Source organism: Micromys minutus (genome assembly GCF_963924665.1).
Source record: "Micromys minutus genome assembly, chromosome: 2".
In the NCBI taxonomy this organism is placed as follows: Eukaryota; Metazoa; Chordata; class Mammalia; order Rodentia; family Muridae; genus Micromys; species Micromys minutus.
The window spans coordinates 40,254,972-40,277,044 of record NC_137971.1 but is presented as its reverse complement, the minus strand read 5'-3'; positions in this window follow the sequence as shown (position 1 = coordinate 40,277,044).

Below are 22,073 nucleotides of genomic sequence, written 5' to 3'. Positions count from 1 at the left end.
TTTTAAAAGAGATCAAAGCAAGAACAATATCAAAGATGATGAAAACTGTAAAAATTCAGAAGCAATAAGGTGTTTAAAAAGACACACTTTAGGAAAATATTTCAAGCTATACTCAACCTTGAAAAGTTATTTTCTTATATAAATACAGTATACAAGTAGAAAGAAAGAACTCCTAAACCAAATATATAATCACATAAAACAAAGTCTAAAACTAGAATTAACCAATAAGATATTCTTAATGGTTATGTTTGAATGAGCGTTTTAATAAATAGGTATCAGAGAACTGTTAAGTTTACACACACACACACACACACACACACACACAGAAAGAGAGAGAGAGAGAAAGAGAGAGAGAGAGAGAGAGAGAGAGAGAGAGAGAGAGAGAGAGAGAGAGAGAGAGAGATCCTACCTCTAGCTCTCTGTGTCTGTTATTACTAACATCTTGCAGATTCATGATTTCTCTAGCCCTGAGTTGTTGGGTAGATTCTCAGTACCAAGAATGGCAGCCTTCTTATTAAGTGGGTCTTAAGATCAATTACAGAGTAGTTACCACCAAGGTATAAGCATCACTACTACAGCCTTAGGGTTACAGCATCATGGTGGTCATTGTTGTGGATCATAGACATCATAGCTGTGTAGGGTTGTTAGTTGCTTGCCTCCTTTGGAAGATTCCATGGTGTCTTTTTGTATACTGAATTCTATTCAGGGAGGAAATATTCAGGCCACTTCTGGTTTGGAGGCCTTCAGATCTGTATCCAAAGTACATGGTGTCTTCAGCTATAGAAACCTGCTCTTTGTTACTGGGGGCAACCAAGAGTAAAAGGAAAGGGAAGGAGGAAATGATGGAATTATATTAGAACCTCAAAAAATGATTAAGATCTCATATATATATATATATATATCTCAAGGTTTATCTAGCTATCCATCTATTCTTCCATTCATCCATCTATTTATCCATTTATCCATCCATCATCTATCCATCTATCTACCTGTCTATCATAGCATCTTGCAATACTGTGACAATTCTTTGACAGTTGTAAAATTATTATACTAGGTGTTCTCTCTTCATGTGGTACAGTGTGTTGATTTCGATAATCCCACATGTTTCATCATGACAGTATCACACGGAGTACTGTCACAGTCAGAGACCTGCTGTGATCTCTCTGTGCTGCCTCACCTCTGACACAGGCAACTCTTCATCTTTTTACTGTACTCCTGTTTTTTTGCCCCACAGTGCTGCCGGTGTCCTTGACTGACCACTGCCCAACCCTGCTTATCCTTGGGGCTTGGAGGTGAGGTGACACGGAAGGAATCAAGGGCACACACTATGGAAACAGGTGAGAACTCCATATCAAGCCCCTCTGAACACCTGCTGCAAGCTCCTTTAATACCCCCACCCGTGCCTCATTGATCCCAAGAAAGCATCTCTTGCAAACAGCAGTTCCCAATCAGTTGGCATAGTCTGTGTCATCAATCTTTGCTCTCTTAGGCAGTCTTCAGTTAGGTCTTCCTTGCAGGACATGTCTTTGTGGCTGCCCTGCCCAGGCATTTATGCAGAGGCAACCACTGCTATTCCTCCTAGACCAGAGGATACCCCAATAGCTCTCTCGCTTTTTGGAACCGTCAGACTGGCTTTGTTCACTTTGTAATACACATTAAAATTTCATTCATATTTTCCATGTCTTGGGGTTCCATTTCTTTTATGGTCGAATGATAGTCTGTTGTCTGGATATTCCAATTTGTTTTCCTGTTTGCTTATGGAGGAACGAACATCTTGGTGACTCTTGAGCTTTGGAAGTTAGGGATAGAGCTGCTACAGACAACAATGCGCAGAATTTTATGTAGACACACATTTTCAGTCTGAGATTTCTGGATCAGCTTTGGAAGTAGCCAAACAACTGTTTTTACAAAGTGGCTGTGTCATTTTGAATTTTCATGAACTGTGAATGAAATTCCAATCTCCTTTACACCAAATCTCTAAGAGATTGTTTTTGACCTTGCCCCTATGAGATCTTGCTGTTTGTTTACTGTTTAATTATAGGATGACATATGACATTTAACTTATTTTCAAATACTTATTTTCCATCTCTATGTTTTTTGTCTGTTAAGATCTTCAGCCCCAAAGTGAACATTTAAATTTAATACAAATAATAATCAATATAGGAAACAGAGGAAAACAAAAATATGTTAGTAATTGTTTTGAACACAAAGTCATTATTTGGTTCTTTTCCTAGAATTTTCATTTTTGTCCAAGTACATTAAGGCTTTATGTAATAGTCATTACTTATACCATTTGATCTTATTATTTAAAAAATTATTGAGTATTTTATACATTAATATGTGTTTTAATTAAAGCCACCTTCTGCCCTTCCCCTTCAACTGTACCCTTTATATGCCCCCACACACTTTTCCCTCCCAACTCCACATACTCTTTAAAACTCTGAGTCTACTTATTGCTTATTCTATGTGCCTGGTTGTTGGTCCATATTCTGCAACATGAGGATCCTGCTGGAGCCTCATCTGAGGAAAACTGAATCTCCCCAGAAACATCTCCAATACTGTCTCAGCTAGGATTGGAACTTTTTTGAGCCCTTCCTCATCCATGCTAAAATCTAGGTTGGCCTTATTTTGTACAGGTCTTCTGGATGCAGTCCAAGGCACTGTGAATGCCTATGTGCAACAACACTGTCATATCTGGAAAACACTGTCTCAACCTCTGGCTTTTACATTCTTTGTGACTGCTCTCTTGGTAAATTTTGAGTCTTGATGGTAAGGAATATGATGTATATGTCTCCTTTAGAGCAGAGAACCCTATAGTTGCTATTGTCTTTGTTTAGTTATGAATCTGTCTGTTAATCTCCTATGAGAGTTGAAAGGAACTAATTTCCAGTTATAAATATAAGTGTATAGCAGACAGTTTATGTATCCATTTAGCAGAAGAGTTAGGTCCTATCCCAGACCTGTGACCTACTTAGCCATGGGTTCTTGTTTCACACTAAGAGTAGCAGACACAAATTCTGTCTTATGGAGCAGGCTTTAAATTCAACCAGAAAGCAATTGTTACTGTCTGAATGTTTCTGCATGAGTGGGAATATCTTGTCAGGCTGATTGTTATCATAGTGGGAAAGGTTCAAAGCTGGGTAAAACTGTTGATAACTTTACTCCCTGCATAGCTTTCATAGTAGTATTTTCTGGTGCCATGAAACTCTGGCCAATAGGGGTGAAGCTTCCAAGTACCAGCTTACTTTCTTCATGCTTGATGAATCAAGTATATGATGATATCTCTAGTTCTTGGCTTTTATTATTATGTTCAGGAAGTACTAAGCAGTGGTAGTAGTCTGCACTGGTTTTGGGAAAGGAATATATAAGACATACTGCCTAACTACTCAAAGATAAATAAGCCATACTGGGCACTGAGATTTTTGTTTGATATACTATAGCTTCTGGGGAAAGCATTTTCTCTTTGTATAGTGGGAGGACTACATCCAAATTCCTTTTGAATATGAATATACTTTTCTTTTTTTGGTGATGATTTTATTATTATTATTATTATTATTATTATTATTATTATTATTATTATTACATTTTTTTACAGTTCAGTTTCTTATCCCCCTCCTGGTTACTCCTCCAGCCATTCCTCATCCTATTCTCCCCTGCCCCCAGTCTCCAAGAGGATGTCCCCAGCCCCTGGCTCATCCCTCCAGATCTCCCCACTCCCTCAGTTTTTCCAGGATTAGGTGCATTTTTTTTCACTGAGACTATACCTGGCAGTCCTCTGCTGTATACATGTCAGGGGCCTCATATCAGCTGGTGTATGCTGCCTGGTTGGTGGCTCAGTATCTGAGAATCTCAAAGGTCCAGGTTACTTGAGACAACTGCTTATCTTCCTATGGGGTTGCCCTCCTCCTCAGCTTCTTCCAGCCTTTCCCTAATTCAAACACAGGGCTCCCTGGCATATGTCTATTGGTTGGGAATAAGTATCTGCATCTGTTTCAGCTGTTTGTTGGGCCTCTTGGACGGCAGCCATTCTGGGCTCCTGTTTGTAAATTTACTATAGCATCAGTAATAGTGTCAAGACTTGGGGCCACCCCTTGAGCTGGATACCAGTTTGGGATGGTCACTGGACCACCTATCCCCCAGTCTCTTGTCCATTTTTATTCTTGCAGTTCTTTTAGACAGGGTTAATTTTGGGTCAGTGTTTTTGACTGTAGAAGTTGTTGACACTAAAAGTTCCCTTTTCCCACTGTTGGGAATATCATCTAAGGTCCCTCCCTTCCTCTGAGTCCCGAGTGTCCCTTACCTCCCAGATCTCTGCTACATTCTAGAGGGTATTCCTACCTCCTACCTCCCAAAGTTGCCTGTTTCCATTCTTTCACCTGAAGACCCAACAATACCACTCTTGGGTACATACCCAAAAGTTGCCCCTCCATGCCACAGGATCATATGTCCCAATATATTTATAGTGGCTTTATTTGTGATAACTAGAAGCTAGAAACAACCCAGATATCCCATAATGGACAAATGGAAAATGTGGTTCACTTACACAATGGAATACTATTCAGCTATTAAGAATGAAGGCATCAAGAATTTTGTAGGCAAATGGATGGAACTAGAAAATATCATCCTGGGTGATAATTCAGACCCAAAAGGACATGCAAATTATGTACTCACTAACAAGTGGATATTAGCCCCAAAAGGGTAGAGAATACCCAGGATACAATCCACAGAACTCAAGCTGAAGTGCCCAAGTGAGGCTATTTCAGTCCCACTTGGGAGGGAGAAGAAAGCAACCACAGAGGGCAGAGGGAGGGAGGAACTTGGATGGAAGAGCAGCCAGGATGGAAAAAGGGGAATACAATTAGGTTTTTGGAGGTGGGGACAGGAATGTATGTATTCTTCTTTTTAATAATCATTCCATTCATTTACATCTCAAATGATATCTCATTTCCCAGTTACCCTCCACAAGCCTCCCATTCCATAACCTCCTTGTCCTCTCTCCCCTTTGCCTCTATGATGGTGCTGCCCCATTCACCCTCTTCAGCCCCATCCCTCCAGTCTAAGCCTATGCTGGGGCATCACAAATCCACAGGGCTAAGGATCTCCCCTCCCATTGATGTCAGACAAGACCCTTCTGTGCTACCTATGTCTCTGTGGAGCCATGTATACTCTATAAAATTTGCAGGCAAGTGGATGGAGCTAAAAAATATCTTGAGTGATGTACATTGTATATACTCACTGATAAGTGGATATTAGCCTAAAATCTCACAATTCCCATGATACAACCCACAGACTATATGGAGCTTAGGAGGAAGGAAGACCCGGGTGTGGTTGCTTTAGTCCTGCATTGAAGGAAGAACAGCATGATCACAGGAGGTAGAGGGGGGGTTCTGGTAGGGAGAGAGAAGGGGGAGGAAATAAGGAGGTGGGGCAGAGTATCAGGTACTGGAGAGGACAGGAGAGAAGTACAAAGGGTTAGGAAATTGAATAAAAATATGTGGCAGGGAGGGGATGAGAAACTAGGGATTGCCACTTGAGAGTCCCACATGCCAGGGAAACAAGAGGTTCCAAGGACCCTACAAGGATGATTTTAGCAGAGAATGAGAGATAAAACTTGTAGAGACCACCTTAAACAGATAGGCATAGACCCTGGTCATAGATGGGGCCACACACCGATCTCAAGGTTTTTAATCTAGAAATGTTCTTGCCCAAAGGAAGAATAGGGACAAAAATGGAACAAAGACTGAAGGATGGGCCATCCAAGGAGTGCCCTACTTGGAGATCCATCCTGTCTGCCAACTCCAAACCCCTGACACTGTTGCTACTGACAAGAGGTACTTGCTGACAGGAATCTGGTATGACTGTTCTTTGGGAGGTTTAGCCAGCAACTGACCAATACAGATGTGGATACTTGAAACCAGCCATTAGATTGAGCTCAGGGAACCAGGTTGGGGAGCTGGTGGAAGGACAGGAGGAGCTCAGGGAGATTGCAACTTCATAGGAAGAACAATATCAGCTGGCCAGGTCATCCAGTACTCCATGGAGTAGACATCCAACCAAGCAATATTCTTAAGTTTCCCTATTGTAAGGTTTTTCCATGTTATCCTTTTCCTGTACCCAACCACTACCCTGTTCTCCCACTTCCCATTCCACTTAACCCTTTCTTTAAACTTCTTCCACATCACACTTCAGACTGTTTTACTATCTACTTCTGTTGAAACACATTCCCCAGAATATTTCTAGTTTCCTGAGCTCTTTTAGTGCTCAAGTTTAAATACACACACATCGAAAGATTCAAAACTACGATCCTTATATGAGAAAGAATATCTATGCCTTTTGTCTGAGCTACCCCATTCAGAATTATTATTTCTAGCTTCATCCATTTACCTGAACATTTTAATGTTTTTTATAAATAACTGCAATTCAGTTTTTGAATATGTACCATATTTTTATTTATTCATGTCATTTGAGGGTCATTTCTACCTCATATTGAGAAAAATAGCAACAAACATGGATGATCAAGGGTCTGTGTAGTAGGATGTAGAGCTATTTGAGTAGATGTTCAGGATTTACTTTTACATTTTTAGAAAACATCTACACTGATTTCTGTAGTATCACCAGTTTTCATTTTCATCAATAGTGAATAAATGTTTATATTCATGGAGTACCATGCTATAAGCTGAAAAATGCATATAATGTGTATATATATGTGTGTGTGTGTGTGTGTGTGTGTGTGTGTGTTTAAAAACATCTAACTCCTCTCTCGGTTCTTTATAAAACATACAGTAAGTTGCTGTGAACTATAACCACTCCAGTAAGAGCTCTCTTCTTTTCTTCAATTGCAATTCAACGTCTGACATTTACATTTCTATTTCTCTCCCCCTCCAATTTCTGACTTAGTGATAACTATACAACTAATTGCATCTTTGATATTAACTATTTTGGCTTTGGTGTGAGTGAAAATATGTAGTGTTTGTCTTTCTGTATCTTGTTTACGTTATTGTCCTAATTTATTACATTCCATACATGTTGCTCTAATGTGTCATTCTTCTTAAGGATGAGTAATATCCCATTGTATATACAGGCCATATTTTAATTATCCACTCATCATTTTAAAGACATTTTTGTATCATGTATAATTTATGTACTGTTTGGTTTTGTATCCACTTGACACAAACTGTAGTTATCACAGAGAAGGAAGCCTCAGTTGAGGAAATGCCTCTATGAGATCCAGTTGTAAGGTGTTTTCTCAACTAGTAGGACACCCTTACCAGTGTGAACCTGAGTCCTGAGCAGATCTTGAACTCTGGTACTGCATCCAATCCCACCCAGAGGAAGCCCATCACCCAGGTGCTCTAACATGCCCAGGATCACAGGATCACAGGTGAGTAGGACACAACATTGGTCCCAAAACCTGAAGTACCTGGGTCCCTCAGGATCCAGAGAAACAGGAAACCCTGCCCAGATAGTGGCCTGGGTCCCTTCAGGTCTGGACCACATCCCTGAGCAGTCCTCAGGTGCTGGTACCACATTCCATCCCACAACACCCAGAGGAAGCTGTTACCCAGGTGCTCTAACACACCCAGGATCACAGGAACAACAGGCCCATGATCACAGAGAAAGTTAGACTCCCAGGATATTGGATAGATCTAGGAGCACTGAAGCTTTGACACACTCAAGGACATTAGGAGATATGTCACACTGTGACTCCTGTATCTTAGAGGCAGCTTGATTCCCAGAAGCTCTGACATACTCAGGATCCCAGGATTCCAGTATCACAGGATCACAAAGACATCTGAACTCTGAGGAGTTCTGACAAAGTTAGGATCTCACGGACAATCTCCAGTCAGAGACAACTAGGGCAGGTAGCACTAGAGACAACCAGATGACAAGAAACAAGCACAAGAACATAAGCAACAAAAACCAAGGCTACATGGTATCATCAGAGCCGTGTTCTTCCACTATAGATAGTCCTGGATATTCCATCACAACTGAAAAGCAAGATTTGGACTTAAAATAATTTCTCATGATAATGATAGAGGACTTGAGGAAGGATATGAATAACTCATTTGAAGAAATACAGGGTTACATGACCAAACAGGAAAAAAAAGTGGACAAAGTCATCCAGGATCTAAAAATTGAAATAGAAACAAAAATAAATCTCGGAGACAGCTCTAGAGATAGAAAACCAAGGAAACTGGTCAAGTCTTATAGATGCAAGATTTACCAATAGAATACAGGAGATAGAAGAATGAATCTCAGGGGCAGAAGATACCATAGAAAACATTAATACAACAGTCAAAAAATACAAAATGCAAAAAACCCCTAAGCCAAAACATCCAGAAATTCTAGGACACAATGAGAAGACCAAACCTAAGAATAATATGCGTACAAGAGATTGAGAATTCCCAACTTAAAGGACCAGTAAATATCTTTGATAAAATGATGGAAGAAAATTTCCCTAACCTAAAGAGAAAGATGAACATGAACATAAAAGAAGTCTACAGAACTTCAAATAGACTGTACCAGAAAAGAAATTCTTATCTTCACATAGTAGTCAAAACACCAAAAACACAAAACAAAGAAAGAATGTTAAACAGTGTAAAAAAAAAAAAAGGTCAAGTAACATATAAAGGCAGACTTATCAGAATTATACCAGAGTTTCAATAGAAACTATGAAAGCTAGAACATACTGGACAGATATTGTTTAGATCCTAAGAGAACACAAATGTAATTCCAGGCTACTATATTCAGCATACATCTCAATATTAGTGGAGGAAGCAAGATATTCCATGACAAAACTAAATTTACACAATATCTTTCCACAAATATAGCCCTATAAAGGATAATAGATAAAAATGTCCAACACAAAGAGTGAATCTACACCCTAAGAAATGCAAGAAAATAATCTTCTTGCAACAAACCCCAAAGAAGATATGCACACAAACATAATTCCATCTTTAACAACAAAAATAACAGGAAACAACAAACCACTATTTCTTAATATCACTTATCATTAATGGACTCGATTCTCCAATAAAATGACATAGAATAACAGACTGGATATATAAACTGGACACAGCATTTTGCTGTATACAGAAAACACACTTCAGTGACAAAGCCAGAGACTATTTCAGAGTAAAAGGCTGGAAAACAATTTTCCAAGCAAATTGTCCCAAGAAACAAGTTGGAGGAGCCATTATAATATCAAATAAAATTGGATATCAACCAAATGTTATAAAAAAAAGATTAGAAAGGACACTTCATACTCATCAAAGGAAAAATCTACCAGGATGAATTCTCAATTCTGAACAACTATACTCCAAATGCAAGGGCATCCACATTCATAAAAGAAACTTTACTAATGTTTAAAGCATACATTTCACCACCTACAATAATAGTGGGAGACTTCAGAACTGCATTCTCTTCAATGGATATAGATCATGGAAATAGAACCTGAACAGAGACACAGTGAAACTAACAGAAGTTATGAACCAAATGAAGTTGATAGATATCTTTAGGACATTTCATCCTAAAACAAGAGAATATACCTTCTTCTCAGTACCTCATGGTACCTTCTCCAAACTTAACCATATAATCAGTCACAAAACAGGCCTCAACGGCTAAAAGAACGTTGAAATTTCCCCATGCATCATATCAGATCACTATGGACTAAGGGTAGTCTTCAATAGCCACAAGAGCAACAGAAAACCCACATACACATAGAAGCTGAACAATGTTCTACTCAATAATAACTTGGTCAAGGAAGAAAGAAATTTAAAAAAAAAGAAATTAAAGACTTTTTAGAATTTAACTAAAATAAAGGCATCACATATTCAAACTAAAGGGACACAATGAAAGCAGCATAAAGAGGAAAACTCATAGCTCTGAGCGCCTCCAAAAAAAAAAAAAAAAAAAAAAAAAAAAAAATAGAGTAAGCATACATTAGCAGCTTGACACCAAACGTGAAAGCTCTAGAACAAAAAGAATCATATACACCCAAGAGTAGTAGAAAGCAGGAAATAATCAAACTCAGGGCTGAAATCAAACAAATAGAAACAAAAAGAACTATACAAACAATCAACAAAACCAGGAGCTTGTTCTTTGAAAAAAATCAACAAGATTGATAAACCCTTAGCCAGACTAGCTAGAAGACACAGAGAGAGTATCAAATTAGCAATATCAGAAATGAAAGGGGGAGATATAACAACAAAAACTGAAGAAATAGAAGAAGTCATCAGATCCTACTACAGAAACCTATATTCAACAAAACTGGAAAATGTGGATAAAATGGACAATTTTCTAGACAGATACCAGGTACCAAAGTTAAATCAGTAACAGATAAACCATTTAAATAGTCCCAGAATCCCTAAAAAATAGAAGCAGTCATCAAAAGTCCCCTACCCAAAAATAAGTCCAGGATCAGATGGATTTAGTGCAGAATTCTATCAGACCTTCAGTGAAGACCCAATACTAAAACTCTTCAAACAATTTCATAAAATAGAAACAGAATGAACACTATCCAATTCATTTTATGAAGCCAAAAAACACTTATACCTAAACCACACAAAGACCCAACAAGGAAAGAACTTCAGACCAATTTCACTTATAAACATTGATGCAAAAATAATCAATAAAATTCTTGCAAACCAAATCCAAGAACACATCAAAATGATCATTCACTGTGATCAAGTAGGTTTCATCCCAGTAATGCAGGGATGGTTCAATATAGGGAAATCCATCAGTGAAATCTACTATAAACACAAATTCAAAAAAAAAAAAATACAACATGATCATTTCATTAATTGCTTAGAAATCATTTGAGAAGAAGTAACACCCCTTTAATTTAAAGGTCTTGGAAAAATCAGGAATTTAACGCTCATATCTAAACATAGTAAAAGCAACATACAGCAAACTAGTAGCCAACATCAAGCTCAATAGAGAAAATTGAAGAGATCCCACTAAAATCATGAACTCTCTCACTACCTATTCAACATAGTACTCGAAGTCCTAGACAGAGCAATTAGACAACAAAAAAATGTCAAAGGGATACAAATAAGAAAGGAAGAAGTCATCACTATTTGCAGATGAAATGATAGAATACTTAAGTCACCCCCAAATTCCCACCAGCAAAGTCCTAAACTTGATAAAATCTTCAACAAAGTGGCTGGATATAAAATTAATCAAATCAGTAGCCTTCCTGTACTCAAAGGACAAACGGGCTGAGAAAAAATTTAGGCCAAAGACACTCTTCACAATAGTTACAAACAATATAAAATACCGTGGTGTGAGTCTAACCATGGTTCCAACAGCATGTGTAGCAGAGAATGAACTTGTTGGGCATAGGTGGAAGGAGTGGTTCTTTGCCCTGAAGGGGCTTGATGCCCCTGTGTGGGATAATGCAAGGTCTGGGAGATGGGAGGGACTGGGTGGATGGGAGAGCTCTCTTATGGAAGCAGGGGGAGGGGGTTGGGATAGGGGGATTCTGGAGGAAAAAACAGGAAAGGAGATAATATTTGAAATGTAAGTAGAAATAATATCTAACAAAAAAATTTTAAAAGAACAGAGAGACAGAGAGAAAGCGAAGGAAGAAAAAAGAAGCAATGGAAGGCAGAGGGAGAGAAAGAAAAAGAGAGAAAACTAAGGGAGGGAGAGAGAGAGATAGAGATAGATGGAGATAGAGATAGAGATAGAGATAGATAGATAGATAGAGAGAGAGAGAGAGAGAGAGAGAGAGAGAATGAATCTGGCCTTTTAGACAGGAACTGGGCTTGTTTTTTCACAGACCTTGTTGCTAGGAGCTAGCTTGGCACCCATAGCCTCGTCTTGGCAAATCCAGGGGTCACATTAGATATCTTAAAATTATAGAGAAGGTTACAAAGAAAAAGTTGAAAAATGTTTGATTATTTCTAAGTTGGACATACTTATCCAAATGAGTGTAAATTTAGTAAAAAGAAAACATAAGAAAACCCCAAGCTAAATTAACTCCCATTCTTGATTATGTGAATCATTTGAGAGCAAGCCAACTGAGGGAGCAAATGGTAGAACTGTGAAGTCTGTTATTTTTGCCTGGTTGTCTTTCAGGTCATAACTTGGCTGTTGCCTTTTGAAACTATTGGTGGCTGTCATCACTGGAAGAGATTGGCATTAAAATGGGCCCACTGACTTTCAATAATGTGAGGGTGGGGTCGAGTTCCTGAGTACCTGCCCTTCCCAAAGGAATTGTAAATAGTTAATTATTACTAGAGGGAGAGAGCTCCTGAGACCCTACTCTTTCTCTAAGATATAGAGATAACTGTGTCTGGGGAGAGATTTTTTTCCCCATAATATAGCTACTGGTAAATTGTTCATAAACCTGTCAAGAACAATACCTCTTCATTAATGTTCAAATACATAAGCCCAATTAAATATATTAACTCAACAATCTACATTAGGGTGGGTAATCTTGTTTTTGTCCTTGGTGTCCTGTCTATGGTGAGTGGACAACTGTTCTAATCACCTCAAAAATACACACTATTTGCAAATGGAAAAACCTAGTCTTGATGTTTTTTTTTGATGTAATAACAAGTAGTGAAAATGGAGATGGGGTAAGTATGTGGGAGGGCTGGGGTGAGGAAAGGGAATATGATGGAATGTCATAATTATACTCTCGGAAATCAAAAAAAGAGAGAAAGAAATAAAGGAAAGGACAGACAATAAATAAACACATTATGAAAATTCAAATTATGTGAGAGGGCATGAATTGAAAATTGATTTTTTGAATTTCTTCTGTTTCTGTTGTTATGTCTCCTTTTTTTATTTTTGATTTTGTTAATTTAGATATTGCCTTTGGGCCTTTAGTTAGTTTGGCTAGGGCTTTACCTTGCTGATTCTCTTAAAGAACCAGCTTTTGGTTTTGTTGAATTTTTGTATCAGTCTTTTCGTTTTTATTTGGCTGACTTCAGCCCTGAGTTTGATGACACATAACCCCAATCAGAAAGGCTAAGATCAAAACCTCAGGTGACCTTGAATGTTGGCAGAGAAGTGGAGGGAGAGGAACACTCCTCCATTGTTGGTGGGATTGATTGCAAACTGGTACAACTACTCTGGAAATTAATCTAGAGATTTCTCAGAAAATTGGAAATTGATCTAACTGAAGACCCAACTATACCACTCTTGGGCATTTACCCAAAGGATGCCCTACCATGCCACAATGGGACATGTTCCACTATGTGCATAGTGGCCTTTTTTGTGATAGTTAGGAGCCAAAAGCAACCCAGATGTCTCATGACAGAAGAATGGATACAAAAAATGTGGTTCATTTACACAACGGAATACTACTCAGCTATTAAGAACGAGGACATCCTGAGTTTTGCAGGCAAATGGATGAAACTAGAAAATATTATCCTGAGTCAGGTAACTCAAAGACAAAAGGGCATGCATGATATGTACTCACTTATAAGTGGATATTAGCCAAAAATTTATATAATACCCAGGATACAGTCTCTAGAACCCAAAAAGTCCCAATAAGGATGCCTCAATCCCACTTGGGAGGGAGAAGAAAACAATCACAGGAGAGGAGAGGTTGGTAGGTAGAGACTTTGGTGGAAAAGGAGAAAGAGAGAGGGAGAGGGGAACATGACCAGGTATTGGGTGGGAGAAATGGACTTGAAACTCTGAGGGCCAGCAGAAAGAATGGAAACAGGCAACTTTAGGAGATAGGAGGTAGGGAAGTCTCCAGAATGAACCAGAGACCTGGGAGGTGAGAGACTCCCAGGTCTCAAAAGGAGGGACCTTAGATAAAATGCCCTACAATGTGGAGAGAAAACTTGTAGAGCCCACCTCCAGCAGAAAGACAGGGCATCAAGTGAAAGATGAGGTTACCATTCCAAAGTCAAAAACTCTGACCCATAATTATCCCTGTCTGAAATAACTGTAGGCATGGAAATCAAGAGGAGGCTGTGGTAAAGAAGGTCCAGGGACAGGCCCAAAGGGGGATCCAGCTCAAGTGGAGGCCCTAAGGCCTGACACCATTACTGAGGCTACGGAGCACTCATAAAAAGGGAACCTATCATGACTGCCTTCTGAAAAACTCAACACGTAGCTCAAAGAGTCTGATGCAGATATTTGCATCCAACCAATGAACAGAAAGAAGCTGCTGACCCCTATGGTTGAAATAGGGAAAAGCTGGAAAAGATGATGATGAGGGCAACCCTATAGAAGGGCCAGCAGGCTCAATAAACCTGGACCCCCAAGATCTCTCAGACACCAAATCACCAACCAGGCAGCATACATCAGCTGATATGAGGACCCCAACATATAGACAGCAGAGGACTGCTGGGTTAAGTCAGAGAAGATGCACCTAAACCTCAAAATACTGGAGGCCCCAGGGAGGAAAGAAGTCTGGTGGGGAGTGGGGTGAGAGTGGGAGACATCCTCCTGAAGACTGAGGGGTGGAGTTATGGGATGTGGAACAGTCAGTGTGGACCGAAATGGGGATAAAATCTGGAGTGTAAAAAAAAAATCTATCCTTAAAAAACCTTTAATTCTATATTCATATTCATAATTTTAGCTTTATGTGCATGTATGCATGAATTTGTATGTGTGTGTGCATGTGTGACTTTGTTAACTTATTCTCTTTCAGATTGTTAAGTCGTTTTCCTACAATTAGAAGTAAATTGTGAAGTCTATTGCAATTTAACATTTTGGTGAGCATAGCCAAATAGCCAAAATCTAAATTTTTTTCTCCCATTTTGGTTGTCACAAAAACTCTATGTAAGCATCTTCATGAATACAGAAATTTACAATGATCAATCGTTTATATAAAATCATGTAAAATTATTTTGTAAATTTTTATTTATTAATTAATTTATGTTTTGAGATAGATTGTCATTTTGTAGCTACAACTTACCTTGAACTCTTTTTATAGACCAGACTGAATTTGACCTCCAAGAGGTTTGCCTACCATTGGATTAAAGGGACGAACCATTTTATGCCTTGCATTAAATTGCTGAATTATTGGTATAAACACCTTTTCCCATGTACTTTGAGTCATAAAACAAGGAAAAACTATCACAGCATAATCATTTATGCACAAACATATACATACATGTAGTTTTAGTGACAGCAAATAATAACTTGTTTTCTACATGGACATCTATTCATCCAGACATACAGGTATATGTGCATACATATCTCACAGGTATCAGTGTACAATCAGTGGATTTTCAGAACATGTCTTATTGAAAGCTATTTAAGTCCACCTTTCTTATTTCTTCATATTTAATCTTTTTTGTCAGATAATTGCCACTTGTCCCCTATTTATCCTGTTTCTGAGATTCTTACACATACTTTATTACACAAGTTACTATTTAAGCAAAGTATTACTTAAGAGTAAATAAGAATTGTGTTTACTAACATCAAGAAGCCTTTCAGCAGCTTACCTGGTGTTTATTGCCAAGAAGGACAATGGGCATTCAAATATGTTTTTGTAAGGAATAATTCTATTTATTTTGTTACACTTTTTATTATTTAAAAAATCAGCGAAAGCCTGAAAACAGTGGGATGTGGGAAAATAAGCTCCAATTTTTAGTTTTCAAAATGCTCTGGGGGAAGGACATTTTGTTGATAACTGCTATTCCTTTGTGAGAAGCTTTGGAACTGTATTCATGTCTGGATTAAGTGTACATTCATTTGGAGGACAGAAGATCTTTCTAACTTTGCCTCAAACTCTTTTCTTGAATAGTGTCATCAACCTATATGAGTGTAAAACTGATTAGATCAGGAGAATAGCTCTGTAATGCTTGTTTATTAGATAAAGCCTAAAATTATAAAAATGGCTAACCTTTAACTCTGAAAACTAATACATGGAAGTCTGAAAATATAATTTTTTCTTTCATTCTTTCTTTTTTTCTTTTTTTACAAAGCCTTTTTTAAAAAATTCTCAGTTTTTAGTTAAACACACCCCCCCCCACACACTATATATATATATCTTCACCAGGATTTGCTGCTTACTCTCACTACAAATCTTCTTCCAGACATGTATTGAAGAAAGGCCATGCTTATTCCCCATAGTTTGAATAGCATATAAAGAAATTGATATTTCCAGAAATTTATGTGTGAAAGCTCTCTTTCCCAAAATGTCTTTGTATATGGCTCCTTTGTCAAGGTTGTAGAATAGAAACTCATTCTTCCCAATGTTCTTAGGTGTTTTGTAGGAACTGAAGCTCTATCATTCACAGCAAATACCCTTTGTCTATTGACCACTTAGTGGCATGGGACACCATCTTGTGAATAGGTCCACTGACAAGAGAGTCCGTGGTGCTGTCATTGTAGGCAGTGGTGTGATTCACGAAGAGGTAAGAACAAAAACTTGGTTCAGGCCAACTTAGTCTGCCAGCCTGGATCAAACATCTGGAGTGTCTAATACCATGTGGTTTTTTTTTTTTTTTTTTTTTTTTTTGCCAGCATATTTAAACACAATGTAGTTTGGAAAAAAAAATTTCCTAGTGTAAAACAATCCCAAGTGTACCTAGAGACTGCTAAAATTCAACTCAGGGTACATGTCATTTCTTCCAAGAAGATGAGTTCTAGAGATAGGCTTCCTGTAATAGCCTAAGGGCCTAGGAAAGGATCTGGAATGGTCTTGATCATAAAGATAGCATAGAGGTCATTTGGGGTATTAACTACCTGTAGTTCTGGGGAGGAATCTTGGGGAGTCACTGGTCATACAGATAGTACAAGGACCACTTAGATTATAAGCCACTTCTGGTCATGGTTGTAGAAATTTGATATGTCCTGGCCCAACAGATCTCACAGATCCCCAGGCTATACATTATCTTCAATTCTGGTTTGTGGATAAAAAAAAAAAAAACAGGTTTTACATATTTAACATCAAAAAGACGGTTATTTGTGTTTACCATTCCTGAGTTTCCTAGTGATCTGTTGGCATAAAATCCTTCATGCTCCCAACACAGTTCCTATGAAAGATCTTCTCATTTGCATGATCTTTGACTTTAAACTGCCTCAATATGCTCGCAGGGGTACCTCATACGCCAATTCTTGGGTCTTTTGTATTTTTGTGATACCACAATTGTTAAAGCTCAGAAAAGCACCAATATCACAAACTTATGAGCAAGGATGAGCATCAGAGAGGACCTCTCCAGTATGAAAGTTACAGAAATGTAAGCAAAACCAGTAATATAGCTTTCAAGAGTTTCCAAAGTAATACACAGTTTTTATAGAAATACTATAATTTAATCTTCACAACAGCTATGGTCATCTCTCATATTCACCAAATTTTGGTGCTATTAACATTGTCAAATTCCTTTGCTATATAGCACTCACTGAATATTCTATAATTTGCATGACACTTCTGCTGATTTTCATTATGGTTATTATATATATAATCTTTTAGTGATTTCACATAGATGAAATTAGTAAGTGTGTATCTCTTTGTCTCCCTTCCCCATGTCTTTGAAAGTGTCTGTGCCACGTGTGGAGGTTGGTAGACACAATGCAGGAATTGGTTCTCTTCTTCCATCATGTGAATCTCAGCGATAAAACTCAGGTCATCCACCTTGGTGGAAAATTTCTTTACTTCCTGAGATCTCTCAGTGCCCTTACAATAAAAACACCAGAAAAAATACTTTTATCTGAGTTTATTCAGTCAAGGAATGATACACAGTTGGACAAATTCTGGCCAGAAGAGGTTCCGGGAACTCTGACCTGCCCATGAGCAGCAAGCTTTTGTAGAGTAGCAGAGACACAACATAGAAAAATCACTGATTTTCCATAGCTGGTTTCTGTCTCAGGTAATCTGGAATCTTGAGATGTCTCATTTGGACAGGGTCTTATTAAATGGCTGGCTATTAGTAACTGAAACATAGATATGTGTTAATGCTGACTTTCTATCTCTATTTATCTCTGTGTGGATATGTGACCATGTGTGGGTATATGCTCTGCATGCACAGGTATGTTTAGGAGGCCAGAGGTTGACTTTAGGTGTCTCCTTGAATTGCTCTCCACTTCAAAAATATAAACTATACATTTTTATATTTCCACATGTTTTTTATGTATCCAATGGACTTTGCTTATACCAGCATTTTGTGAGGCTCTATTCCTGGAGAGATGTGAAGAAATGTCTACTCATACCATATAGGGAAGCAATGATGGACGGAGCTAGGGGTACCACCAGAAACTTGTTAAACCAATGAGTTTAATTACGAATATATATGGGACTATGGGTGAGGGTTTTATTCAGGGGTAAAGATGATTTAGAGACAGCTCATTGCTAAGCACACTCCAGAATGAGTAGCATGCATGAAAGCTGGGTACCTGGGGCACATGTCTCCCAGGTGTCTTCACTGCTCATATAAACTAGGGGACAGAGTGACTTAGCATATCTATCTGGACAGTTTGGGGGGACTTCCTAGGATTAACAAGCTTCCCTGGGGTGGGGGAATGGAATTATTTTCCTTTTTTACCTCCTCACAGAACATCTCTAATTTAAGGAGCTTCTCTCTAACATGGAAATTTTATTTCAGAGAAAAAAAAAATCTATACAAAACCTCCCCTCTCTTTTGGTCTCCTCCTCTAACTCTTCTTAGATACCCCACAATGTGTACCTCCCCCATAACTTCATGTCTCTTTTCCTCCCCCTTTTTTTTTTTTCTGTCATTGAGTCTGGATCTTTCTGTCTCTGCTTCCCAAGGGTTAGGATTACACTTGTGCATTTCTGTACCTGGCTTTTTTTTTCAAGGTTTCTGGGAATTGACATAGGTCATCAAGTTTGCATAGTGAGCATTTGCCCGAATGCTGATATTTTGTTTGAAAAAACACACTGAGATATTTATTTTAGCATATTAGGTAGGTTGTGGTTTATTATGTAGTAACTTAAAGTGTAGTAACAGACTCAGTTACTATCCCCTTAATTTCTTTGGTTTAATATTTGTATATTCTAGAAGTGGAGTTGCTAGTCTTCAGGAGTGTTATATCTTAGCATATATTCTATCAGCCTTTCACGACAGTTCAGAGTGCTTGGTCCTAACAACACTAAGCCTTGTTAGTCCTCTTAACTTGCATCTATCAACACCTATGGTCGGTTATTCCTTTGTAGCTTTCATTTGCATTTCTTTAACTTGTTGAGATAAGCATCCTTACAAACGTCCAAAGGTCATTTTGTGTATCTCATATGTGAAGTGCCTCTCCAAGCATAACTTAAGGGTTTATGATTCTTTACATGCTGTGACTTCAAACCCCTTCATATTACATATGTTGCAAATACTTTCTGCCATCATCTATTCTTTGTTCTGTTTTGAGATCTTTGATAACGGAACTTTACAGTGCAAATTACAGATAGGTTTTTAAATCTCAGATCTATTTGTTATTATAAACTTTTTAAAGAACTTTTTACCTCTCAAGATCATGAAGATGTTGAAATGTGATTTTCTAGAAGCTTATTTTGTGCTGCTTGTTTTTTACTTCTAGTCATTGAAATTGCATTTTTGTATCTGAGGCAGGGAACATGTTTCTCCTTTCTCCATGTACATCTCATTGATCTTGAACCATATAATCAAAGATTGTGCTTCCCCGATTGCTTTCCACGGGCACATTTAGCAGGAGTCAAGTAAACTCACAAATGAGTGTGTTTATTTCTAGCCCATTTTCTTTATCATGTATGGGTGGAGCTTTCCTTATACATGGTTGTTATTGTTTCAGTGAACTTTAAAACCTAATATCTACAAACTCATATTTCATTCTATGAAAATGCTGATTTTCATATTCTTGAATTCTTATAGATTTTTTATGATATTTTTGCTGACAAAGAGAGTCACAATCTCTACTGTGGTTTTTACTGTAATTATTTGAATTTATACATCAATTTTGTGAGAAATTAGTACAATATTGATTTTAATCATGATATACATAGGAATATTTTAAAGTTTTTCTAATAAATTTTTCAGATGTATTTGCATGCTTGCTAGTTTTACTTGTAGATAGGTATATATTTTGGGTACATTTATTACTTATAAATACATATATTAATTTAACAAATACTTTAAAAAATGCTACTATTTCAAATAAATAATTGACATTTGTAATTTGACATTTATATAGCATGTGTGTCCTGAATTTGTGCCCAATGTATGCCTTAATTCTAATGTTTTTTCCATAGATTTCCATGGATGTCTTGTAAATGCCATTGTGTCATTTGCAAACATTGCAAATCTTCATTCTAAATTCCTTCCCCATTCATTAATTTCGCCATGGTTCGTTGGCTAGGCACTGTAGCATAATGTGACGGAGAGGAGGCGACAGTGCTATGCTTTGTGTTCTACTCAGTCTCCCAGAGAGACTCTCACAATCCCCTCCTAGTGCTTGCTATGCAGAGAAACCGACAATCAAATTCAGTGTTCTGTTCAAGTTAAGCAAGTACCCTGCCTAAGCCACACGCAGCCCAGTGCCATCACTGTCTCTTTTCAGTTGCTTGGAAAACGTTTACCAAATTGTACTGTTTTTCTTAAATTGGATATTTATTTACATTTCAAATGTTATTCCCTCTTTAGTTTTCCCCTCCAACACCTCCCCATTCCATCCTCTCTCTCCTGGCTTTTCTGGGGATGCTCCCCCACCCACCCACACACTCCCACTTTCCCAATCTGGTATTTCCCTACCCTGGGGCATCGAGCCTTCATAGGACCAAGGGTCTCTCCTCCCACTGATGCTCAACAATGACATCCTCTGCTACGTTTGTTGCTGGAGCCATGGGTCCTCCCATGTGGACTCTTTCGTTAGTAGTTTAGTCCCTGGGAGCTCTGGGGGATCTCATTGGTTGATATTGTTCTTCTTCCTATGGGCTGCAAACCCCTTCAGCTACTTCAGTCCTTGCCCTCACTCCTCTATTGTGAACCTTGTGCTCAATCCAACTTTGTATTTGTCGGACTCTGATAGAGCCTCTCAGGAGACAGCTATATTAGGCTCCTATCAGCAAGTCCTTTTTGGCACCCAAAATAGTGTCTGGGTTTGGTAGATGTAATATGGATGAATCCCCAAAAAGGGCAGTCTTTGGATGGCTTTTTCTTCAGTCTCTGCTCCACAGTTTGTCCCCACATTTTCTCCCTTCTAAGGAGGACTGAAGCATCTACAGGTTGTTTTTCCTTCTTCTTGAGATTCATGTGGCCTGAGAATTGTATCTTGGGTATTTCAAGCCTTTGAGCTAATATCCATTTATCAGTGAGAGCATACTGTCTGTGTGTGTATGTGTTTTTTATTTATTTATTTATTTTCTGATTGGGTTACCTCACTCAGGATGATATTTTTTAATTCCATCCATTTCACTAAGAATTTCATGGAGTCAGTGTTTTTAATATCCAAGTGGTACTCCATTATATAAATGTACTAGAATTTCTTTATTCATTCCTTCTTTGAAGAACATCTGGGTTGTTTCCAGCTTCTGACTATTATAAAAAAAATGGCTGCTATGAACATAGTAGAGCATGTGTCATTGTTTTATGTTGATGCATCTTTTGGGTATATGCCCACGAATGATATAGCTGGGTCCTCAGGTAGCACTATGTACAGTTTCTAAGGAATCGCCAGACTGATTTCCAGAGTAGTTGTTCCAGCTTGCAATCTCACCAACAATGGAGGAGTGTTCCTCTTTCTCTACATCCTCACCAGCATCTGCTGTCATCTGAGTCTTTGATCTTAGTCATTCTGATTGGTGTGAGGTGGAGTCTCAGGGTTGTTTTGATTTACATTTCTCCTATGACTAAGGATGTTGAACATTTCTTTAGGTGCTTCTCAGCCGTTCAGTTTTTCTCAGTTGATAATTCTATGTTTAGTTCTATACCCCACTTTTAAACAGGGTTATTTGGTTCTCTGAAGTCTAGCTTCTTGAGTTCTTTGTATTTGTTGGATATTCGCCACATATCAGATGGAGGATTGGTAAAGATCTTTTCCCAATCTGTTGGTTGCCTTTTTGTCCAATTGGCAGTGTCCTTTGTCTTCCAGAAGCTTTGCAGCTTTATGAGGTCCCATTTTTTTTTTATTATTGATCTTAGAGTAAAAGCCATTGGTGTTCTGTTCAGGAAATT